This window comes from Python bivittatus, unplaced genomic scaffold (assembly GCF_059951505.1).
Source record: "Python bivittatus isolate LINGU-HERP-01145 unplaced genomic scaffold, Pbiv_v1 ctg000050_np1212, whole genome shotgun sequence".
Taxonomy (NCBI): domain Eukaryota; kingdom Metazoa; phylum Chordata; class Lepidosauria; order Squamata; family Pythonidae; genus Python; species Python bivittatus.
The window spans coordinates 2140005-2161336 of NW_028277033.1; the positions used below are offsets into that span (position 1 = coordinate 2140005).

The 21332-nt window shown below is 42.0% G+C and overlaps 2 long non-coding RNA genes across 2 annotated transcripts in view; one reads left to right on the forward strand and one right to left on the reverse strand.

Moving 5' to 3' along the window:
* Positions 1-16342, forward strand: part of LOC148216912 (uncharacterized) — a 29556-nt gene extending 13214 nt beyond the window's left edge. The window contains exon 2 of the long non-coding RNA XR_015793545.1: positions 15022-16342. This is a non-coding gene — a long non-coding RNA (uncharacterized LOC148216912). The remainder of the gene's footprint in view (positions 1-15021) is intronic.
* On the reverse strand, positions 330-19163 carry LOC148216913 (uncharacterized). The gene is made up of 3 exons (XR_015793546.1): positions 18634-19163; positions 16629-17033; positions 330-3199 (listed from the first exon to the last, which is right to left on the reverse strand). It is a non-coding gene; the product is annotated as an uncharacterized LOC148216913 (long non-coding RNA).
* Positions 19164-21332: the final 2169 nt, after the last annotated feature.

Here is a 21332-nt window from a genome sequence, read left to right on the forward strand (position 1 = left end):
GGAGACAAACCTTGTTTTTGGAAGAAGACGGCATCGGACCCCCAACGCCAGCAGGCCCGCGTCGCGCTAAGCCGCTGTGCTGCGGGCGGCTGCGTTTGCTGTCCGTTTTTCTCTACTTTCGCTGTTTGCGGCCCCCTCGCCGCCCCGCCCCCCCCGTTTTCTAATTTGGAAATACTTTATGCATCGGATGAAGTGGCTCTAATTCCCAAAAGCCGATCCTTATACAATAATAAATTGGTTAACTGGTGAGTCGTTGCACGACTTTGCATAGAATTATAAATGATCAATGAATGGAAAATTAGAGATTGGAATACTGCCACGGCACGAAATTTACAGTTTCTGTGGAAGAAAATGTACCTTTTTGAGACATCGGGCTAAGTTGAACAATTTTCTTTAGATATTATCTTGTAATTTATTCAATGTTATGGATATGGCTTAGAAAAAGCAATTTACCTGCCCCCCTCCATTTCAGGATGAGATATTTAAGAATTTGCTTCTCTCTCTCTCTCTCTCTCTTTCTCTCTCTCTCTCTCTCTCAGTGAACCTAATGAGGCAGTTAAATACTTGATTTTTGCTGGATCATGTCCATTAGATTATAATAAGCATTATTCATAAGTGCTTTCATTCATGAGGGCTAGAAGATCTGAGCTGTCAAAACCCAGACAATTATCACCTTTTCCTGCCATCTTGTGGTCAGCCGGGTTTTTGCAGCCTTGATTAATGGGTGCCTTTGATTAATGTTTTTGTGTTCGTGTTTCTGCTTATTGAAATTATTTTTGGAAACAGAACTTCATGCTCTTCCACTGTGCATTCCTGTTACACATCCGTTCGTGTATTTTGGTAATCACCTTATGTTTTATTAGGGTTTTCTTTTTCTTAATTTTCAGCCCAGGGTAATTTCCAGAAGAGCCAACTGTTCTGATGATAAAAGCTGCAATTTATTTATTTATTAATCACATTTATATAGCCACCCATCTCACCAAAAGCGACTCTGGGCAGCGTACAACAATCAAGAAAACAGCAAATACATAAAAAACAATCATTATAAAAAGATAAAAAGTAATAATTAAAATGGAAACATCAAAAAAATTAGAACATACAAACCCCAGGGAGAGAGCAGAATATCAGTCATAGTGGAGCCGTTTAAGAATGTCTCCGGTTCCCTGGGGCCCCCAGGCCCGATGGCCCAACTGGGTCTCGAGGGACCTCCTAAAGGACAGCAGGGAAGGGGCGAGCCTCCCTTCAGGGGGGAGAATGTTCCACAAGGAGGGAGCCACGGCAGAGAAGGCCCACCTCCTGGGGCCCACCAAACGCAAACTCCTGGTCGATGGGACCCGTAGCATACCTTCCCTGCCAGATCTATTGGGATGGGCTGATGTAATCGGGGAGAGGCGGTCCCTCAGATAACCCAGCCCGTGCCATGAAGGGCTTTAAAGGTCAAAACCAGCACCTTGAATTGGACCCGAAAGCAAACTGGCAGCCAATGCAGCTCACAGAGCAGGTGCAATATGTGCCTGTAACTGCCCGTGCCACTGCATTCTGCACCAGTTGAAGCTTCTGGGTACTCTTCAAGGGCAGCCCCATGTGAAGTGCATTACAGTAGTCCAATCTGGAGGTGTCTAGGGCATGAGTGACTGTGAGCAGAGCCTCCCGGACCAGGAAGGGGCACAACTGGTGCACAACATGAAGTTGTGCAAAGGCCCTCCCAGCCATAACTGCCACCTGCTCTTCGAGCAGGAGTCACGAGCCCAGGAGGATGCTCAGATTGTGCACCAGGTCTGTCTGGGGCAGTGCCACCCATCCAGTGCCAAAGATGGCATAGTCCTAGAACTGGCAGGCCCCAAAACCCAAAGCTACTCAGTCTTGCCAGGGTTCAGCTGAAGCCTGTTGTTCCCCGACTTTGTCCAACAGATGCTGAGCAAATTCCTCTGCATGCTCCTGCAAAAGGTTCTCCGGACCCCCCTTTCGCAAGAGGGCTCGTGTCACCTGAAACAGGGCTGTGGGGCGCCACTCGGCAATTGATGATGATTTTATCATCAAGGTCTGCACATCGGTTGACCTATTCTAAACAATTAGGAAACCTCAAATGAACATCTAAAATGTCAGACAGCCAAGATATCCGAAGTAGAAAAGAGATATCGGATTAATCACATTCCAGCAAACCAGAGCTAACTGGGGGGAAATGACCAGAATCTATTTCAAGCAGGGTTGGAAATTTCCAGGAAACAGGGTTTCTTTTCCTCAGACCTCAAAGTACTTACAGGAAGGAGCTGAGATTCAAAGGCTCTCTGCCTTGTATCAAACTGGCAGCCAGAAGAGTAAGGCCAGCCCCTTAATCTGGTACCAGGGTAGTTTCTGAAACTTCTGAAAGTCTCAGATAAGTATTACAGAAATCCACATTGGAAGTTTCTATCACACAAATCTCAGAAGTTTTCATAGCCTGAACCCTAGGATCATATACAAAATATTATTTTTAGGGTTAGGGTACAATAATATCTGTGTTTATATTTGGTAGGTTCTGTTGTATTTCATTCCAGGCCTGGTTTGGAAAGAGATGGGAGATTGGTGAGCAAAAAAATAGCATTCTGTTGATGGGGGCACCATAAATCAGATTTGCAACTATCTGGCTCCATCCCGTGGCCACTCTGAGTAACTGCAGCGAAAAAAGCAGGCACGTTAGAGTTACATGCTTTGGAACGGCTCGAGCGAACTGCTCAAGGCCAGGATGAAGAAGCACTATTATTTCCTACTTATTTCACTGTGAAATCTGGTACTTCATATTAGGCTGGGAGAACTGGTGTAGCGTGGTGTAATTTAAATGTCATCTTTGTTCCAAACCCCTTGCAAATGTGTCCTGGGTCAGGCAGTATGTATTAGGACTGTATTGAGGGGATGCAGGCAGCAATTCAAAGAAGTCTCTAGATTAGAGATCCTAGATGGCATAGAAGGCTATGGGATGTTTTGGATAAAACGGGGCTTTATTTGCACTTCTGGCATCTTGGCCGAAATGTGTCCAAACTGACTGGTCCTGTCCATACCATTAGCAGGCGTGGCCAAGGCTGATAACTTTGATCACATTACACCTTCTCTATTTTACTAAACAATATCAGGTGAAAGCCTCAGCTGACTAGAGTCATGTTGGGTGGCAAATATCCATGGGTCCATCTGGTGATGACTGTGGCATATAGAAGGTTGCAGCCTGGAATGGAAGAGGAGTAAAAGTTATGAATGAAATGAACACAAGAAAAATAAAATTATTGTGTCTGAGAAACTAAAAAGATGAGGAAGAACATATGGATCTGAAAGAAGGTGGCCTGTTCACGTGGCCTGGAGTTAATCAATACATGCAGAGCAGTGAAGGTAGAGGTAGGCTTAATTAGGAATGAAAGATCCATAATTCTTTATTCTGTATCCCTGAAAGTAGAATTGATGTCAACTGGGGGGCAAATGAATCTAGGAGTTCATAGAGGATGTTAGTTGCATGCTATGCTCCAGTGAATGGTGATAATAATCAGATATGTGTTTTTGGAGGAGCTATGAAATATTTTGAATCAATGGGATCCAGCAGGAAAAAAAATTTTTTTTTGTTAGGTGATATTGAATGGATGGGTGGGAAAGAGATGGGTGAGAATAGAAATGTGATTGGGCCATTCAGAGACTCAAAAACGATTGAAGGTTGTGACTATTTGGTGAGTCTTTGGTCTGGGGTTGGGGTTAAGCATGAGTCTATCCATATATACAATGGCAAAGAAATCAATAGCAAGCATAAATGGAATCAAAAATAAAAGGAACGAAATGATTTGGGATGAAACTGAAGTGAGGGAATGCTTGGAGCAGTGTTTCTCAACCTTGGCAACTTTAAGATATGTGGACTTCAGCTCCCAGAATTCCCCAGCCAGCATCTCTTAAAGTTGCCAGGGTTGAGAAACACTGGCTTAGAGATTTGTATGGAAATGCCTGCGATCTGCTGAAGAGTAAAACGGAAACAATATAAAAAATGCTAGTGTCTAAGAAAAAAAATGGGTGAAAAGGAAGTCGTAAATGCTATGAGAATGTTGAAAAATGACAAGGCTTCATTTTGGCATATGTTTCTTATGGACTCTTCATCAGCAGTTAACTGAGTTAGGCAAATACTGGCCTGCTTACGACTAAGCCAAGTTATCAGTGTCAAACTTTTCTTTTTTTGTAAGAAAAGGGGCAATTTGGGGTAAGAAACAGGTTTGGCTGTAGGGTCCCCAATTTTTGCTTTTCCTTGACTGCCAGCTCATAAGGAATTTGGCTGGGTGGGTGAGAGAAAGACATTGTGAGGTGAGGCGAATCCGTGTATGTGTGTGTGTGTATACACACGCATACACAAATACATAATACTACTTGGAATTTAACGTGTTCAGATCAAAGATGTTTTTTTGTGCTCTAAACAATGGCAAAATAATCCTTAATAAATGGAAAGGTCCTATAATTCCAGAATTATATAAAGCTTTGGATTTCAGAGATGTGTGATTTAGCAGTTTTTGAGAAAAATCATATATTTGGTTAATCAGAAAATGTCACGTTTTCTCCCTGTGGAGGAAGTTTCTCAACTGGCTTGGTCAGCACTGAAAGCTTAATTTTCCTTTTAAAAATCCTCAAAATCAGTTGTAATTACAGTTTTTTTGTTTGTTCTTTTGATGTATTTTCTGGTTGGGTAAAAATCCTTTTGTTTTTGTACGTGGTAACTTGTTTATTTCTGTTTACATATGTCTGTCTGAAAATGGATCCATAAAACTATTTGGTTTGTGAGAAAACACACACACACAAAATGTACAAGCGCAGACAAGAGACTGACAACCCTGGTTGTTCAAGCCACAGAAGAACAGGCTTCTTCCCTCCCACCAAGTGGCACCTCCCGTTTTGTAGCATTTAGGCAGAAGGCACGTCCCTCACCTGCTTAGAATAAAAAAAGGGGGGGGGATGCCATACCTTTTCCTCAATTGGAAGAAACTTTCCCCATATTTTCAGCCTTCCCCCCATCACTGAAGGGTGAGCTTCTTTGGGTCAAAAGGCCAAGGTCAGAGGAACTAATTTAGCTCCTCCTGCTACCCCTAGTGTTACTTTATGTGAAGCCCCCCCCCCCAATAAAACTAGGTACAGGGGCTCCTCTCATGTGCAGGGATGGCACTGATCTGAGACTGGGCTCCACCCCACCCCACAACCGTGTAACACTGGGAGATTGGGGAAACTGAATTACCTGACTTTCAGATCTGCTGCTCCTGCAGAGGAAATGACAGGGCACACAATTTCCCAGGTTTCTTTTGCAGCCGTGGGGCTGTGGGGCTTTGCTCCTCCCTCCCAGTGGCTAGTTGCGTTTTAGCCCCTTTTGTTGTCCTTGCTAGGAAAAGCCAGTGCAGAGGGAGGTGGGTAGAGCTGCCCTTTCTTCTCACCAACCCAGCGAGTGTTGGAAAGGCTCGCTGGGCAAAGGGAGTTGGGATTGTCTGTGTGGAAAACACAGCTGAACAGAATGGGACCTATTTTGGCATGGGGGGGGCAGAAGCTGGCAGAAGAAAGACCAAGTTCAAAGATAGGCTGGAGCTGGAAGGGGGCTGTGCCTGCTGATGGGAGAGGCCCTTGGGCAGAGACTCAGAATGTCATTGACTCCCCCATTCTAAGCCCCCCCCCCCCCCCCCCAGGCACATAATTAGAGTGGAGGGCATGGAGCCTGCCTGGTGCTTTTCAACATTTGTGGACACGCAAACACACAGGCACAATAGTCAGAGAGAGCAGAAACTCACACACAGACATACAGATTACGATCGATGATGGATGGATGGATGGATGGGTGGATGGATGGATGGATAGATAGATGCCTCTGATGGCCACTGCTGGTGAAGGGACGGGACTGAATTCCAGAAGCCATGCAATGCAGGCACTCCCATCCTTGATTTATTCTCTTGCATTGGTCGGCTGGTGAGCTCCCTGGAAGCCATGGAAGCCCAGCCATGGAGCTTCCTAGGCAGTCGAGTGAAGCTCTTGCGGAGGGGCTGGGAGGTGAGGCCTGGGACTGTGGGGAAGGGTCCACATAGGTAGATCCACTAGGATAGGAAAGAGAAGAAACTTCCATTGCTGTTCAAAATGGCAGGCCACCTTCCTCACCAGCTGCAAGTGCTGCATCAACCCTACATTTGGCAGACAAGGTTTTCAAGTATCCAAGAGGGTGTAGGCTTAGTTGACTTGCTCCTTGGTGAAGAAACAGACATGTTCCAGGCAGCAATACTACTTGATCCAAATCTGAAAGAGCAGTTGGTTTGAACACAGCGTTTCCAATGGAAGTAGCTTTATCATTTCTGGAGACCAGGAAGCTGCCATTTTCCTCAGGAGTTTTCAGTGTGGGGAGATGAACCTTATCTGGTCAGGGTTAGAGGCCCATTTTTTTTCAGCCTTGGGAAACAGTAGGTGGCCTCAGGATGGTTGTGGAATGGGAGAAGGAGCAAGAGCAGAGCTGGTTGTGTGACCACTCCTGCCATTTTTCTTTCCTCTGAGGTAAATATCTAAGGAGGCTTCAGTTTTGGCTGATGGTGGAATTTTGAAGATCTCCTTTTTGCATAAATAGAATCCCCAGTGGTAGGGAATATATCTTTCATTCTGTTGCTTGAACAACATGGGTGTTGCTCTCCTCAGCCAATAATATGCTCAAAAGATGGGAACAATGTTCCTTGGTTACTGACTTAACCCACGCATCCAGAAACAGACCAATAACCAAGGTTTACACCAAGGATCTTGTTGTATGCCAGGCTTTTCAGGAAAAAAAAAATCATCAGGTCCAAGAGCAAGATTTATGCCAATAGAAGAGGAGAGAGAAGAAGAAAACAAAAGCAGATGGTGGAATGGAAAAGGAAGACCCAGCAGCAAGTGGGATCAAAACTCCACCCCATTTTTACATGCATTGTGGTGCATGTGAAAAAGGGTTGGGGCTTTAATTCTGCAGTTGCAGCCAACATTTCATCTTTTTGGACACCCTCTTCATGGACAGGGGTGTCCAGCAGCATAAGTTTTTGGAATTTACTCTGAAAAAGTCCTGCTCTCTACAAATCTAGTTTCAGCCATAGACTATGCCTGTGTGAAGGTTTGCATTTGTAAAATTTAACAATTTGTGTTGAAAAGGACAGAAGAGTTTAGGAGAATTGATTCCTCCCCCCTTCAGTGTCTGTCCAGACACTTGAGTCCCCAAACCTTCCTCCCTCGGTTTTCTCCAAGAAACAAAATAAATGGAAAAACCCACCTCCATTCCTCACTTCTAGCATGGGCTTGCCTTCAAAAGAATCCATAACTTGGATCATAAACTTCTTTTATAAATACCATTTTTCCTGGAAAGCTATATCTTACTGCAATGGCCAAAGTTTTGTCATATGCTAGATTAAGATGTCTGATGAAAATCAATAATGCTGAGGTAACAACATTGGTTTCTGTGAGGCTCTCAATTATTTTCTCAGTTGTTTGTCAGTGGGAGAATATATGAGGTGTTGTTTTCCCCGCAGGCTGTAAAACTAGCCTGTTCGCTTTCAATCAGCTCTGCATATGTCACTTTTACACTCCTAAGTGCATTACAGCTGTGCTTTTAGAGCCACGAAGCACAATCTTGTGGGCACGTTTTCTGCAAAAGCCTTAATGAATTGAATGAGAAGCATGCAAGAGGACATCCCTGGTCTTCATCAGCCTCCCCTCATTTCCACGGACTTGGTTTCCGCGCTGGGTTCTCTGGATGGATCTACAAAATATAAAAGCGTTCTTCTACTGTCTCTTCCAACACGGGGTTGCAAAGGTCATTGTTGTTAAAAAGATGCAAATGTGCTCTTGAACTATATGACAGGAGTTTGGAATCTATCATCCTATGAAGGATTAGGGCTATATCATGCGTGGAAGATAATTATTCAAAGTTGGAGAGAGAGTTGGATTCCTGATAGGTGTACACATTTTGTTTATGGCTGGACACTCTATCAACACAATGGAAAGACAGATGAATTTTACTTTGTGTAGTCAAGGTTTGATGATTTATTTAAAAATTGGACTAGATGGTGGGCTTTTTTTTTTTTTGGTATACAATATATGGAATTTTATTTTTCTTTCTAGTTTCTGCTATTTTTTTCCTCTGTTTTTGCACAAAAAAGAAAGCATCTGACCCTTCTTGGAATGATCCCTCCCCACCCCTGACATATGAGAGGCCCCAACTCTACTTGCCTTAGGAAAGCCAAGAAGATCTGGCTCTCTCCCTGGGTGTTTGGTCTGGTCGAGTGGAATCTCTGTTCTTTGTCTAATTAGCTCTTTGGTCACCATTTTATATTTTATATAGTGGGTGGTTCTTTTTCAGCATTGTCTAGTTCTTTTTCTTTGTTTCTTGTTTGTTGTATGCTGACCAGAGTCACTTTGTTTGAGTTGGGCAGCCTTATAAATCTATGGAATGAAATATAAATCAATAAAAATAATGTTAAAATATATCTGAAAAAGAACAGATTCCCAGGCGAAGGAGTCTAGTGTGTTGCATAACACCTCCCTGCTCCCAGGTTACTCAGAAGCATGGAAGGGTGTCCTGAATGGATTACTACAATGTGCTCTACGTGGAATTGCCCTTGAAAAACATGCAGAAACTCCAGCTGGTTCAGAATGTGGCAGCCCTGGCAGTTTGGGTGTGCCTTGGCATGTCCAAATCACACTTCTGCCCCATGAGCTGCAGTGCCCCCCGCCCCAGTATGCTAGTTATCACCTCCATAGCCCTTCATGGCGTGGGGCTGGGTTATTTGCAGGACGGCCTCTCCCTGGTTGTTTCTAGATCCAGCAGGAGAGGTATGATGCAGGTCCTGTCAATTAAAGAACGCCGCCTTGCAGGACCCAGAGGTTGGGCCTTTTCTGCCCTTTGGAACACCATACCCCCGCAGCTAACCCTGCCAGCCTTTCAAAAAGTCTTAAAGAACTGGATCTTAGGAGGTGAGCTGGAGGCCATGGGGCGCTCTTAGTTTATTAGGTCTATTTTTACCTTGGCCATTATAGGTTTTATATGTTGGTTGGTTTTGGTCTTGGATAGTCATATACTGTATATCTCAATAAATATATACAGTAAAAGGGCTTGCAATTTTCAGCTGTTGTAATAGCTGGAATACTGGCGATCACATCTTCTAATTGCGAATTCCATGGAAGGCTAGTTTAGCTTACTTCTCGGCTTGGCTAACTTCAGGATCTAAGTACTGTAGTTGGGAAGTGAGTACAGTAGTTACAACCTTTAGTAAGTACGGGGCAACTCATACTGGGCATGGAAGGAAAGGTGAAAGGGGCCAGAGTAACCTGCGGAATAACTCTAGTCCTTGGGGGAGAACAGAGAAGAGTCTCTACTCATTATCACTCGATTATTTTCAAGGAGCAGTTCTCTATGTTGCAAACAATACTTTGAATCTTGTTACTGGATAGGCACAAAATCCAGACACACCCACTAAGAGCTAAGGGATCTTTAAACAATGGTCAAACTGGGTTGATGAATGTACCCTATTACCTATATATATCAGACTCTTCCGATTAAAAAGTTCTCAATAAACACTTTTATAAGCAATAAACATACTTATAAACATGTTTATAAACAATAAACCTATGAATCTGAGAAAGAAAAATGGTCAGGGGCTGAGTTTACACAATACACTGAACCTGATTATTGAATGAAACCATTTTCTGGGTTCACACCACGCACTGTCAAAACCATCTGATTCTGTACAACACACTAAATTGCAAAACCCAGCCAAACCGAGGCGGATGTGAATGCATTGTAACATATCGTGCAAATGCAGCTGTTAGGTGGCCTGGTTGTGTGAACCTAGCCAGGATCTGGGAAACCCTTTCCTTGGCTGTTCCTGAACAACAGCGTGCTAGATTTTCTTGGCTTACGGCAGCTGATGACATATAATTTCAGCTAGAAGTCTGAGACTTTAGATGCTGGCCAAGACTTAGAGGTTCTTGAGGAACTTGGAAGTAAACTCTCAAATTTCCCCATTGACAGAACAAGCTTTGTCAATCTTTTTTCCCCAAATGCAATCTTTTCTCCTCTAAATTCAACCCTTCAGCTTCCCATTTTCACTAGCAAACAGACAGCAGTTTCCCCCCCCTCTCTTCCCCCCCCCACTTGTAGTTAGAATATTTAGGATTAGTGTGACAGTACATGGGTGAGAGTGTTGGTGTGCTAACCAAATCTTTTTTATCTTCTTTAAAGTGCATAATTGCTTCCATACCCTTTTGTGTTTGTGTGTGTGAGGGTAAAAAGGAACTTGCTAATCTGAACTTTCATTCTTGTCACAATGAATAATGGGAATGCTTGCTGAATGCTTTCCCCCATTACTTGTCTGTTTTCAGCATGAGGTTCAGCTCATTTTTCTCTGCCTTAATGAATCAGAAATATTTATTCCCGAACTACCAACACCAACAATGAACAATTCCTGCAGCGGTTTAATTATCTCTTTGACCAGACCTGGGAATATATATATAAATTTACATACACACGTATGTGGAGGATTTCAGCAATAAGGGAGAAATGTTACATTTAGAGGCAGAGGAGCTGCTGAAAGTAGCAAGAGCACTTCGCTTGTCCTTACAGAAGGACGGGTTTCCAGCTGTACAGTATTTTAAAGTAGGTGTAGTGCGATTAACCCATACTTTGTGGAAAGAGCTAACAATGGTGCTATGTAGATGTTCCACAAAAATAAGTACGTAAAGGATACAAATTTCAGAAAAAAGAGCTAAAATGGAAATAATGCCTTCATTAAAACAATACTCTGGATGCATTCCTTATTTCTCTTGAGGCCAGAAGGAGAATGCGTTTAAGCACACAGGACAGCAGTAAACAATTAAGCCATTTTGGCGCTTACGGTAAGAAAAATAAACGGCGTCCCTTTCCATTGATTAACCCAACCCACAACCTACAACCGGTTCTCCTGCAAAAGTCCCTGTGAGATGAACAGGAGGTCTTCAGGAATGGTTTCTGGGACGCACGTGGAGATGTTTGGCACCCATCTAGGAGCAGGCCAAGGTAAGAGCACATCGTGCCATAAGTAGGTCTGCCAGGAGCAACTGGGCCTGGAATGTAGTTCCCGACCTTGAATCAGAAAGAGAGAATGTTTTCCCAGGTTCTAGGTGTAGTCAAGTGACTCAGTTTTGTTTTTTGTTTTGCATTGAACCAGCTATTGCTTCTGATGGTATGTGCACACACATACATACTGAGCATGTGGCTTTCCAAGGCATATCTGTTATAAGGAAGAATTTCATAGCTGAATCCTAGAAGTTCAAGAATTTTAGGGACTGTAATGTCCTACTTCTTTAGTATAGTTGTACGAAGGAAGAAAAAGTGAGCAATATCAATTTTTTTTTAAACTGGACCGATGCTGCAAAATGGGGGCAAATGCTAAAAATATACCTAATCCAGGGGTCTGCATTCTTCTCCATATCCAGCATTTTGGGAATGTGCCCCTTAAGCTATGCTGGAAGATGCTTCCTGAATGCGCATTATGGATGCAAACAAATGCTATGCTTGCTTTTTTCTTTAGCTCTCTGTGCTCCCCCCGCCCAGCCATCCCACATGTGCAGTTTTACAGGTTGACAAAGGAAGAGTGAGCTACAGAAAGCCTCCTGCTTTTTGAAATGTGGATTTTCAGCCAGCTGAAAGGGACTACAGAACACCTGACACATCCCCAGGTTTCTAAAGCTCACCCATTCTAGAAGGATAACTGACAGCCCTTTCAAGGAAGAAGCTCCTGAGTACTTAATAATAGCGAATTAACAGCCTGACAATAGGCAAGGCACTTGCTCAGGCATTAGTAAGAAAACAGAGTGACACCTTCCATGAAAAGCTACTTGAATGCCATTTAAACTTGTCACATTGCAGAAAATAGAGCTGCAAATTGTTAAAAAAAATCAGGCTTGCTCATTATGCAAGCTAAATGTCTAATTTTCTTAAATTGCAGCCATTTTTCACATGTTAAAACAAGAGAGCTTCTTTGATAGAAGAAATAATGACAAGGAAGGATTCTAGGTGGTCTTTGCCAGTTAACCCTTTCAGGATGTTAAGGACTTCGAGAGTTCAGACCAAAGTATTTACTGGGTGTGGGTTACAGTACACATGTTAACAGCAACACAATAATTTATTGGAGTATAATAGTTAGGGATTTTTTTGAAAGAAGTGCTATTAATTTTTTAATGCAGCCTGAGAGCGTGCCTGCAGGTTCCTCCAAGTTGGTGGGATGTGTCTTGCAAGGTAGTCCTTGTTGGTCATTGACCGTAATTAGACACATTTGATTTGATTTGATTTGATTTGATTTGATTTACAAAGTAACCTCTGGTCTTCAGACCTGTAGAAGAAAGTGAGCCTACTTGGGGTGTAACCTGTTGCACCTGTAGCGTAATGGCCCCTATGCGCCAAAACTGATTGGTACTGTCCTTATCATTCCTTGTGGTCTGTGGCACATGTACAGTTAAGGCTGATAACCTAGTCTACACCTTAGTAAGTCTTACTAAAAACAATGTTATGTGAATGCTTTGATTGGCCAAAGCTATTATGGGCAGTAGAGGTGAATATCTATAGGCCTATCTGGTGTAAGAGTTGGTTCTCACATCAACAGGTGCAGCCTACCCCAACTTCAGAAAAGAAACAAGCCCCCTCCCTTATACACCAAAAAAGTGTGATTAAACTGAACCAGAAACCTGCTGCCTTAATTGCCTAGATATAGGTCTCTCATTTGATTAGCAGAATATTCCCTGGAATTCTAATGTTGTCACCTTACCCTCCTTTCTAATAGGTATTACTAATTCTAGTTCTAAGAGACTTGTTCTTTGGATTAACACTTTCCAATACAGGTTGCCACAAGAGAATTCTGACGTGGTGATATCATAGCATATGGAAGATGGCAACTTGGAATAAAAGAGTACAGGGAGTCCCCAGTTTAAGAACAAGTTCCATTCCCAAGATCTGTCCTTAAGTTGAATTTGAATGTAAACCGGAACAGTATTATTGTATTATACTGTATAAGTAGTATTGTGTAATTAACTCAAATCATTGTGTGTTTAACTTGAATTTTGCTACAATAGGCTCCGTTCTTAACTATGGGTCATCTGTAACCTGGGTGTTCTTAACCCGGGGACTGATGATAAACAGCATGGATTAATGCATGAAATGAATGAAACAAAAATAGGTATGTTGCATGATTTTGAAACTAGGAGAAACTGGAAGGCTGTCATAGATCTGGTGTCTGATCTTGTGGAGTGGAGTTGAAGACTGCACACAGAGGGAACCAAAGATGTAGTTTAATTATTGAATGAAAGAGCTAAAATATTTGTTAGAAAGCATGAATGTCATCTAGGTTGCTGTGGGTGCATATGAAAGTCAGAATCCACACATGGGAACATTATGTTCCAGGGCATGGTGATAACTGAAGAACCAGAAATGAGTTTGGGGAAATATTCTGCAACATCTTGAATTAATGTGATCCAGGGGGAAATCTATTTAGTAAGATGTCATGCATGGATGGGTGGGAATGAGAAGCACTGAAAAGGAGACTGGGCCATTCAGAGACCCAAGAATGAATGAGAATGGTGATTGGGGAATATCTACTTAGAAAAAGATCTGTGTGTTTCATATGTACACAGGGCAGAGGAAATGAATATAAATCTAAAATCCTGATTACTTGTAAAGAAAGATTGAGAGAATTAGTAAAGGATGCAAGGAAAATAAGAGGTTCTGGATGTGGGACAGGCCATTTTTTCATACTGCCAAGAGGGGATCTTAGGAAAAATGGACATTGAAGAAAAGAAGTAAATGAAGCCAGGATGAAAGTAGAGTGAGTGAAGGAAGAGAAAATATGAAAGTATCCTGTGTGAAAAATTATTGCAGGATAGACATACCTCTAAACATAATGAATGGAAAGTAGACATTGGGATAGGATGTGGAAGCAACTCAGGGCAGCATGGAAAGAATTACATGATGTAATGCCTCAGGAGACCGAGAAGTCACATGAATTGCAAGCATGAAAAAAAAAAGCTTGATAAAATGATGATGCTCTGGATGGAAAAATGCACATCAAAGAGCTATTACTGCCCACAAAGCTGAGTGCAGAAAGATATTATATAATACAGAGAGAAATAAACAAATAGAAAGTTGTCAAAGAATAGCAGAGTGGAATTGAAACAAGTGCCCAAGAAAAAAAGAAAATGAAAAAGTGGCCATAAATGCTGTGGAATTTTGACAAATTCTAAAGTTGCATGCTCTAACTAGAAAAATGTTAAAATAGGGATGTGACTGGCGTTTGGATGGACTCAGCGACTTAATTAGCATGTTTGTGAAGGCTGCCTCTGTGTGTGTGATCATTGGAAAAATGCCATTATTTATTTATTTATTGGATTTATATGGCCGCCCAACTTGCAGAAGTGGACCCTGGATGGCATACAGTAACAAAAATAGAATGACAACGTCCCCAATAGCAAAACAACCAGAAATCATCAACAACAAACACATAGTTGGGGCACACCAGCATATCTTATGCCTCTCAGGATGAGCTCCTCTAACGTCCAGGACTTCAAAGCCTTCCTAAAGACTCGCAGGGTCAGGGCCAGCTCAACCCCGGAACAGGCGGGGGGGGGGGAGCAGAGCAGGTGCCACCACAGAAAAGGCACATCTCTTAGATCCCAACACTGACGCTGTTTCACAGAGGGTCTTGGAGCATGTGGGATGGGCAAGACAGGTGGCCCCACAAATAACCTGGTCCTGTGCCATGAAGGGCTTTATAGGTAATAACCAGCACCTTGAACTGCACCTGGAAGGTGCCTGGTGTACAATTATTCCCCTATACAAGGAAAAATGTAGAAAAGATGAATGCAGGGACTATGAGCAAAACACGAAAGTTGTTCTGAATCCAGCATCCTCCAATACAGGAATCGCATACTGTTTTTGTGTGGTTTTGAGTATAGTAGCTACTTGCTCTGGCCATCATTCCCATCACTCTTGACAATCTTTCTGCTTGCTGTTAGGTGCAGAATTGCCCTCGGCATATCCATCCTTGGTCTGTCTGGTTCCTGATGCTGCCCAATCAGGGTTAGCTGAAAACTGTGTGCCTAGGATCTTGCCACTCACCCATCAGCCTCCTCCTCCTCCTCTGGGATGTCTTCATTAAAAGCCCAGGTGGGAGTCTGCATGTCTTCACCTGTGGAGAAAAGTGCTTGGAATGACTCACCATTCTGGGATGATTGCCTTCCCAGGGGACAGCATCAAGAGAGCTGGAAATTATTGGAAGAATCTGCTTGCAGATTGTAATTTGGAAGCAGAATGTGTCCATCGTGTGCTATCAGAAGTTGGAGAAACTTTCTTCTGCCATCTGACATACCAAGAGGAGGGGTCTTCAAGTGTTACCTCCAGTATTGAGTGCCATAATGTTTACAGCCCAAACTCCATATTGTAAATCCCTTTTCATCTTTTAAATCATAAGCAGTTCCTTTTTATTACCCTTCTCAGCTGCAGCTATTATTATTTCCATTTCTAAAAGGGATAATTCAAGTCCTCATCAAGGATTTATACATTGCTGCTGACCTGAACAGCGGAAAAAGCCGACAAACCTAATCCAGGAGATGCAATTTGCTATCACCACAAAGTGAGCTCATGCGCAGTTCCTCTTTATTTCAATGGGGCTTTGCATAGAAAAATTCCATAGTTGATTGTGTATGTAGGACTTGCACTGGAGGAAGAAAAATCCCCACCGATTCTGGTCCACAGTAACAAGAAAATGGAATGTCATTTGCATTTTCTTTTTGGGTGCCAAAAATGGAAGCAGATATGTCTCCTTTCCTGAATGGTAACTCAGCTTGGGTGAGGTGACTGACACCCCCAGAGAAATCTGATCTGCCTACTGGAGCTATAGGATGAGTTTGGGAATGACTGAGGCAAAACAACATGGCTGCTTTGCTTTTAGAGGTCAGGATGGGGTTAGGTTGGAGGTACGCTGCTTTGTGAAACAGGGTTGTTGGAATGTTTAGTGCAAATCTCTGTCAAAGCAGAATGCCTCTTTGAAACTTTGCTAGGTCCTATTCATAGCCCAGCTTCAAGAGAGGATAAACTTATGTCTGCAAATGGTCTCAGTCTGCCCCAGATATCAAAGTTAGAGGCATTTCTGCACAGATCTGGATGCGGGGGATGATTCTAAGGGTTACCCTGTGGAAAAGAATGAGTGGAGGAGCCACCAAACCAGCTGAATCTCCTGATATACTCTGGTCTGCCAATTGCAGAGTGTTAAGCCTTCTCACGAGGATGTTCCCTTGAGGCCTGTTCTGAGAAAAAAATAAAAAGAAAAAAGAAAGATCCTTTGGGTTCTCTTTCTGCAAATGCAAAAGTGCTAGACTTTACATTCTGTATGTAAGGGAGTTTCATTCTGCATGTGAGGGTGTTTTGCATATTTATATATACGTATATATACATTGTGTGTGTGTGTGTGTGTGTATAAATAAAGGTTATTTGGGAAAAGTGCGATGGTAGTGGTGAAGAGAGAAGGTAATAATCACACCTATGAAATTCAAAATAAAATCCATAGAGTCCTTCTGTCTTAAATAATTTCATGTCATCTGACTGGGTAGGTCATAGGTCATACCTGGGGTGTAATTTGAGAAGGTGCAACGTGGCCTCCTTCTTCAGTGTTACTCCAAAGGAATGTTCTTCATTGCTCCTTCCATATTCCTTTCTCTCTCCGAAGAACCACAGGCTCCCAGTTTTAAAGGAGTGGGAGAAAAGGGAAGGGAGAAGCCAATCTTCTTGAGCTCACATGACTGTTTTCCTCTGATGTCAGGGATTTAGTGAGAAGTCATAACATTGTCTACTGCTGAATCAATCTTCTCAATAATCCTATACTTCAAGAGCAGGTAAGAGTTTTCTGTCAAGGACCGCAGATAATCTGTTGGAAACTTCACAGCGGACCAGCTGTAGCGAGCAGGGAATTGAATCAGAACCCAAACTGGCTGACCTTTGATTCTCTTTCAGACATTTTATTCTTTCTGTCCTATACAAGAAAATGACCAATAGTTAATCTTGCTTTATAGAAGTTTTGAAATTAGGTCAAGAGCTGCATGTGGTTGCTTACTCCTCCTAGAGTGGAATTAATGGTTTTTGCTGTTGAAAGCTTGTGTCTGATCTACATATGAAGGAAAGGAAGGTCAGCATGGTCCTAGTTAGGCTTCTGAATGAGGGGTCAACTTACCAAATGTTCTAGAGAACAATGTTGAATTCTACTAGAATAAGGGAAGTGTTGTAGTATGTACTACTAAGTATGTAGTGTTTGCCATTATAGTCAATGGGAAGATAGCAGAAGCTTTGGAAAATGAGATGAACTAATCCCCTCTCTTGGATTCAGTGCAAAGGGGAAGTTCCAGACACCAAGATGCACCAACCTCCTGTGCCATCCAACTCTCCAGCCTATCTGTTTCCTTGGCCTTTATAATGCACAATTAAGTGAACTGAGAATTCATTGTCATTACTTTCTCTAGACCTCTGACTGACTATCTATCTATCTATCTATCTATCTATCTATCTATCTATCTATCTATCTATCTATCTATCTATCTATCATACTACAATCATGGGCACATCTATATTTCCTGAATCTAGAATGTGCAGAAGTTGACAGCTGATCAGTGTTCACCCTAGTGGATCCAAATAGCCAAAATTGTTTGAGCCTGCCTGCAGGTCCAACCTCCCTTGGTTCATTTGAAGGAAGAAGATTTTGGTCCCCTCATCACAAAAAGAGAAACAAGCCCCCCCGCTTCACCATCCACATGTTTGATTATGTATGCCAAAAGCCCTTTTGAGAGATGAGGGTAAGGGAAAGTTGACTGCACATGAAACCTCCTGGATGTGAAACTCCATGGTTATGTACTAGCAAAAAGCTACACTCAGAATCTTTCCAGAGTGACTGTGTCTGCACTTTGTTTTTGTCTCTGCAAATTCTAAGTCTCTGGGAAAGTGTTCATGTATAAACTGAAATAGGAATGTTCTTTCTGAGTTGAACTTCCAAGCTGGGTAAGACAGTCAGGGCCTCCTGAAGAGGGCAGGGCGAATTGATTTAAATAATTTAAATCGTAGAAGTGAGAGCCCGTTTGGTGCAGTGCTTAAAGGCATCATGCTAGAAACTGGAGCCCTGAATTCCAGTCCTGTCTCAGGCACAATAGCCAGCTGACCTTGAGCCAATCACTTCCAAAAACGTTGCCAAGAACACCGCAGGGATTGGTTCATGTAGTGACCAGGAGTCAAAGACTCAAAAGGACAAATCCAAAGAAACAAATCATAGAAGTAATAGTTGCCTCCCTATTTCAACTCAAGTTTCCGTAATTTCAGCCAGAGCTAGGTACTAGATTTGAATTCTGGCATCAGCATTTGGCAGAGGTGGATTGTGAATTTTATCCAGTAACCTTTTCTGTCTGAATTTGGACTTAATGCTTTGACAAATTAGAGCTCTCACTAGCATGTGTAGGGAGAAAGGCAAGAGCTGATGCTTCTGAAAGTTTTTAATATTTTCTGTTTCAGTGCAGATGAAAAAGAGGTATCTTCAAATGTTCCCGTCATGCTTGCTGAATGGTGGGTAAATGACTGCAGCAAATACTCACGAAAGATGGTGTTTTTAAGAGAATCCTGCTGGTTTGGAGACAGTCACGAGAAATTGGGATTGTTTTGACAATGGACCTTCACTTTAACTTTCTGCAGATTCAATTTATCAGCAGGATAGATCAGCTAGCAACTTTTTGAGACTTTAGCTATTTGCTGTCATTGATAAATGTTACTAATCCAAGCTTGGGTCCAGCCTTTGCCTCCTCTTCTGTACATCAGGCAGATACCTTTGAGAAGACGGGCTCCTGAAAACGCAGAGAGAAAGAACTAGTAACGGGGAAGTAAATGTGCAGGATTTAATGCCCTGTCATTTTCCTAACAGCCTTTCAAAGGTGGTCTTTCCCTCCTTGGCTGGATTGAATATTTCCTGAAATTAAACTCTTTCAGGAACATCAAGTAGCCTTTTCAGCAGACTTGGCAGAAGGTGTATGATGTGGGTCCAGCCAGTAACTGGCAAGGCTTTTCTTCTGTTTTCTCTCTGTGAATTGGTTGAGACAAGTTGCCCTTAAGCTTCAAAGCATCCCGTTGAGCCAACAATCTCACACTTGGAATCAGAGCTGGAAACTTTCTCTAGAGATTAGTTTGGTAATATTTTTTCTAGTGGTCCAGAAAGATTTTTCTTAACTTGCCAGCACATTGACATAGAGATTGTACCAGGAGTTGTTTTTCTGTGCTATTCTCTCCCCCCGCCCCCCAGCTTTCATTATTTGCCTTAAATATAGGCTGAACATTATAAAATGGCTATTTTCCCCCTTCTGGTTCATTTTTAATCTTAACTGATAAAGTATCCCCTTTTGTCTGAGCCCAACACTCTCTAAGCTGTCCCCTCCCCCTCATTTTCTTAATCTCCTGATCAATCTCCATCAACTAAGGACTGTTTTCCCATACTCTTACTTTATCTCTCACATCCTACTTACTGGGATGATACTGTAATAGATGCAAGTTGTGGGAAATGGGCAGATAAATATTTCTTCTGGCAATGGCAAGGGGGCTACTAAGAGTACTAGGTGGTAAATAGCCCCAGGAAGATCACCCATGGAAAGATTGGTGAATTTAATTGATTGGTTTGGCATATGATTGAGAGAATCTGATATGCATCACAGGAAGATTGGTCATCACTACAGCAGATGAAATCATATTTGAGTCAAGTTGTCTAAGATTGTCTTCCCAAACCTGGAAATCCTGGGTGGGGACTAGTTTGGGAAAAGTTGCTCTTGGGTGTAAAAAGAAGGCCTTCATCTAGAATGTAGCAAACTCAAGTTTTGCTTGGGTTCCTTATGACAGACTAGCTGGAGTCTTCTACAGTCTTGTCAATAGGCTCCACCTGAGATTCCTTATTTTCATTGTGTAAGCACCTTTTATCTCCAGAACTCTCTTCCCTAAGAGAGCGCCTCAAATGAGTTTGGGGTAGTATAAAATTTAACATATCCTTCATGAAAATAACATTAACCTAATCAGGACAGAAGTATTAAAAATGAAAATAAGAATGTTCAAAATCAGTGGGATAGTTAGAAGGTGTCAAGAGAACATTTGGGATTGTTTTTTTTTCCTGTTAAGAATGTCTAAGTACTGTGTCTCTCTCTCTATTTTAAAGTAATCATCAAAGTACCCATGAATTATTTTGTACCCCAGGCCATCCAGCTTAGGCTCCCTACCACTGCATAACAGCCGTTTCTGCAGTAGCAACAGGTAGTTTCCTTCAAAATGCTGATTTATACAGATTTTATACTTTGGGATAATTACAAGGCATGGAAAAATCTTAAGGATTTCTCAGGATATGGAAAAACCTCCCAAGAGCAAAACTGATCCTGATTCCTGGGTGACAATTAGAACATAAAGGAATTGTTACATCTGTTGTGAAGATAGAATCTCCACCTGTAAAACCTGCTGAAAATCTTGACTCTGGATCACAGTAGCCCAAGGAGTTCAACTTGCTAAGCTACTTGGTGATGGAACAAAGTTTAAATTTTTTATAGCTGAAAATGTTGTTTTCTAGACTATGATACAATTTCTCATATTTATATATTTAGAAGGCTGAAAAGGATTGCCAAGAGTTTTTCTTCCCCCCACTTTCAGAATTTAATGTAAATGTATGCATCACATGCTTTGCAAATCACCATTCAGTTAACAGTATCCATGAATGATTAATGGTACATCTATACATAATAGATAATTAAATCATGGGCTGACGGAGTGGAATTTATTAATTGTGAATACACATGTGTTACCATGATCCTAATTTATTTCTTTTCATTTTATTGGCATATTGCTCACTCATCTGTGTCTCTCTGCTTTGTCACATTATTCCAGAACCATAGCATGCTGTTCAAATTATCTGGACATTTGGTTAAACTGTTTATTGGTTGATGGGAACAATATGTACTTAGCAGGAAGAGTTAATGTAAATTATTATACAAGGAATGTTAGTTTAGTGCTCATTAAAACTATGCTAATAAAGTATACTGATTTCTCAGAAAAATAGAAAGTTTACTGAAAATAGTGAAATGTGATGACGATGATCTGCTGAGAATCATGTGACAGCTACTTCATACTTGAGGATTCAGTATATTTCCTTCTGAGATGGCAGAAGGAAAAGCAGATTTCTCCATAACAGTTGCCTTTAAGGCACTCAAATAGTCCATGTAAGTGAAGTGGAATAAGTGAAGTGGAAGAGAGTCATATAAAGAGTACGAAGGGA